The 4,767-nt window shown below is 36.5% G+C and overlaps 1 long non-coding RNA gene across 1 annotated transcript; it reads right to left on the reverse strand.

Moving 5' to 3' along the window:
- Nucleotides 1-775: 775 nt before the first annotated feature.
- Nucleotides 776-4,511, reverse strand: LOC308701615. Its single transcript, XR_014031477.1, has 3 exons — nt 4,393-4,511; nt 2,955-3,520; nt 776-2,793 (listed from the first exon to the last, which is right to left on the reverse strand). It is a non-coding gene; the product is annotated as an uncharacterized lncRNA (long non-coding RNA).
- Between the last annotated feature and the right edge of the window lie 256 nt (nt 4,512-4,767).

The raw sequence follows: 4,767 nt of genomic DNA on the forward strand, positions 1-4,767 counted from the left end.
GGTGTTGCCTACACCGTGTTATCCTCTTTTTAAAATTTGCACCCTGTTGACTTCAATGGGGCAAGTTTTAAACCTGCTTTTAGCCTCTTAACATCCTTGATGTGTCATTACAAGTGCACAGGTCATGTGAGTGATTCCTTCAGAGTGAACACGAGTGAATCTGACTGCAGTAGATGTGAAAGATATGAATAAAAATGATGTTATTTAAGCCAGCGCAAATACCTGTATTTACATCCTATTTTCGGTTGAAGTCCACAGTAGTCGATTGTCGAGTTCACGCGCATATAGGTTTAGTTACCTATGATCACTCGCGTAAACTCGGCAATCGACTACTTTGGACTTGTGGAAAACGCTGACCACTCCACTTTCTCCTTCTTTACAAAGCACTCCAGTGGTGTCTACCATTGCTAAACATGAAGGAAAAAAAAAAAAAAAAAAACGACTGTGTTTAGGAGTTCATCCATCTTTGCTGAGATTTCAATGTTTGTGATTGGTTGGTTCTTGTCACATGACCTGCTGTGCACTTGCGAAATTCTAAAAATGTGAGATTTTTTCATCTCGCTGCGGCGTAATCGTGCCTAGAAAAATAATTAGCGTGCAATTAAGACTAGAATAAAACATATAAGAGAAAAAGGGGGCAAAAGCATTACATTGGTTTTATAACAGCTGTGTATGTTTGTCTTTCTTGGTGAAACCATCTGATTCAGAAACCATCAGGTATTAATTGAGGTAAAGATGCCTTTTAAATGGTTAATAAACTCTTAACTCAAAAAAAAAGCATCAAAATAAGCATTTTATTGCATTTAACAGGAAACACATTGTCATTTAACTACACACCGCATTTTTCCAATGTATCATGGCCTTGAAAATCTAACTCAGAACTTGGGAGTTTGGTCTCATTTTCTCAGTTTTAGAAGTCACTATGATCCCGTTAAACCTACAACAGCATCATCATCAGAACATGCAAGAATCAAAGAATCATAGGAGGAAGAGACAATGGACCAAACGAAGGTCAGTCATCTTCTCTGCCCTAGACAAAGACTTTCAGTTCTTATATATGCTGAACAGAAAAACTGCATTACCAGAGAAACATCTGGTTCCCATTAACATAGGAATGTATGCCCTTATGCCAAAATACATTTCAGTCTCTAACTTCAGCACACTCAAAGTCACCCAAAGTCTCCCCCATATATGATTCACAAAATACAATGATTACAAATGATTATGAATGTATAAAACGTATAAAACAGATACATAATACTACTGATTATGAATATTAATAAAAAAGTAATAATAATACTAAAAAAAATATTAAATGATGCGATTTGAGTCTTCACAAAGAAATTATGAACATAAAAAAAAACCAAAAAAAAAAACAAGAGAGGACAATGAAATATTAATAACAGACTATGTTGCAGATAAACTTTCATAAAACATGCTGGTAAGATATTTTTTCTCAGTAAGAGGATCAGACAATATTTGTCATTATTCTCTAGTGATTAAAGATGAAGTGCAAAGTAAATTATTTAACTATGAATTGGTCACGTAGGCAACAGAAGAGACAACAAAGAGAGCATGTTTCAGTGAACAGACATGTCATTTTATAACTAGTAAATCTCATAAGCTTGATGAAGTCATTCAAATCATTTGATATTTAGATGGATAAATATTGATTAATAACTTGACTAACAGCTCCTCAAAGAATATACATTGAAGCGGCAGTGGATTCAAGAATCCATCCCGTCACCAAAAGGTTCTTTGGGGAACCAAAAATTGTTCTTCGTTGGGTGTGTTCACACTTGTATTTTGGTTCAAATGGTTCGTTTGGTCCGGATCAACAACAACAACAACAACAACAAAAAATTGTCCTGGTCCTCTTAGCATTCACATTGGCATTTTAACACCGAACCTTAAGGCATGGGTATATGTTCACAGTCAGCTTTTATTGCGTATATTTAAATTTTTGCGACAGAACTTACGGAACATCCAAAACAATGCTTTGTGCTGGGCTAAATGTGCTCGTATGTGCGTAGCCTTCATATCATGAAATACTGACCAGCTGAGGACTCGAGAAGAGCTTGTAAAATATGTAAAGGAATCAAAACAGCATCAGGAATCCCTCTGTCACACACAAATGAAGATCTGGCATGAGGAGACACGTTTCTGATGCCTGTACCGAACTGTGACGGGAAACATCGCGATTATGACGAGAAAAAAAACATTATGCTTGAGAATTCGGTCTTTTTAGGGTCACATCTTGTGACATTATGTCCCTTTTTTGGTTTATGTAGATGTTTTTTGTGTTCATACCATTCAAACCGCACCAAAGTTCGTTTGGAAACGGATTGAGACCCATCTTTTAAGGGTTCTCGGTCCGCTTGTTTGGTGCGCATGAGGGTTCAGATGACAGCGTTCACACTTATTCAAATGAACCGCACTAACAGAGCAATCACGCCAGGGTTCGTTTGAATCGAACCAAACATACCCAGTGTGAACACACCTTAAGGCATTGCTGCGAAAACACCCTTTAGCATTTATTTTTACATCCCTCCAAAATTCAGCTGTTTATTCATTTTTAGAAGAAGCAAGAAGTGGATGTGTAGTGATGGAGGCGGTGGGACTGAGCTCCACATCATGGTGTCTGTGTCCTCCATCGGGTCTCATTTTTCGTCCGCAGAACAACAACAGTGGACTTGGGCACCAGTCATATTTCCCACTTATGCAGCTGTCATAAATACCCACAGCGGCAAGCGACAAGACACTGAAGAAAGTGATCAAGACATAACCTGCATACTGAAAGAACAGAAAAAAAACATTACTTGAATTTGTATTCGTCCGATATAATTTGTCATTTTCCCTTTCTGACATATTGTGAGGTCGAGAAAGGATTAATTTAATATTTCCTTTATGATATTACAATAACAGAACAAGCTCATACAGTATAGGATATTTACCTGAGATTGATTACTATATTTGCGAGTTAATTCTCGTAGCTCCATCAGCTTTTCTATCCCTTCAGTGGGTATACACCACCGCATGTCTAGCTCACCATCAGGAAGAAAAAACCCCTTCCAGTCTGTCATGGCACAAGCAACGTATTCACCTCTACTTAACAAGAAGAAGATCCACATTAAAGGTGGAATCAGACACCATATGAAAGCTTTAGGACAGCTCCGAGGAGTATCATCTTCCACTCGTTCAGGGCACTGAAACCATCCGTATTTAAGAGGCCTTAGAATGTGGAACATTATGATAAAGAGAAAAAAAGCAGGTCCAATGAAGAAGAACACTGTTACCACTTCATTCTGATCATTTCTACATGGGCATTTGAATTGATAAACCAGTCCAAACAAAACTGCAATTAACAAAAAGGTCAATATAGCATAGCCTAAAATAATACGTTTCATGTAACTTTGTTTCTCTTGAAGTGACATCTTCTGAGGGAAGTTTGATGATGCTTTTGATTGCTTCTTTCGCTTTTAGTCCGGTTCAAAAGCTCTTTGTAGTCTCGACAGATTCCCTTTAATGAAGAAGATGATAATTATTATTCATAGCAGGAGAATGAAGCATATGGTTTTGAACATATCAATAGAACATTTCACTCTTAAAAATTAAGGTTATGTATTTGTACAGTATTGATGGTTACATGATAAAACTTTAACATTCATAGAACCTTTTCATTGCACTTTATGTTGGAAAAAGTTCTTTACACTAAGGAAAAAATTACTCTGTGAGTGGTTAGGTTCTTTACCAAAAATGTTTCTATGGCACTGCTATGAAAACCCCTTTTAGAACTTTAGAATCTGTGTACAGTGTACAGAACAAAAATGAATAAGGTGAGTCTGAATGTACAGTTGTATATCCTTGTTTCTAAAGCATCTGCATAGTTTGATGGACTTTAAAATGATTAATACTGCTGTTTTCTCTTCTCATCTCTTATTTTTGCATAATATCTTATCCTCTGCTGCTTTCAAGGTTGCCAGGTCTGTGTAACAAAACTAGCCCAATGGCCAATCAAAAATAGCCCAAAAGTAGCCGAATGACCTTAACTTAACATCTATCACAGTTTTAGCATTAGTAGGATATAATACTTTAATACAATCACTTCAGTCAAATATTATTTATGCAATATGTCAAACCATTAACCCAACTTATTTGGGACTTATCTTGAAGTATTTGATGGTATTTTTGACTTTTAATGTAATTGTCCAATTGTTTGTTTAAACAAAATGTACATTTTCAGTTAGTGGTACCTCAGAGAGCATAAGAAAAAGGTATAAAAGCATTTTCAAGAGAAGTCAATACCTGTGTCACATCACACAAAAAGACTAAATGACTTTATGAATTTGACTTTTCCTGAATCACATAATAAAATCTCGAATAACAACCTACCTGCAACTAGTGTGAATTCACTTCGATGTATGCAACTTTCAGAGTCTGCTGCACAGTGCTCTTTACTGAATGTTTTCCACACTCTTTTCTCTTTGGAGAAAACACTCATTCTTTTCAAATTGCTCCTCCTTTACGCAGAAGACAGATGTTTCAGATTACACAAGCCCGCATGCGTACAAGTGTTTTGCAGCATTGGCACAAGCCTGATGTTGGATTGATTCTATGCCACTTTTCATGCAGGCATAAAAACTTCTTTACATCCATCTTGTTCATTTCGTTAACGAAACATATGACAACCTTTTTTTTCTATGACCAAGACGAGACAAAGACGAGGCGACAATAACTCTGTGGCTTAATCAACATGCAATATGCTAG

Source organism: Scardinius erythrophthalmus, assembly GCF_964197995.2.
Source record: "Scardinius erythrophthalmus genome assembly, chromosome: 14".
Taxonomy (NCBI): Eukaryota; Metazoa; Chordata; class Actinopteri; order Cypriniformes; family Leuciscidae; genus Scardinius; species Scardinius erythrophthalmus.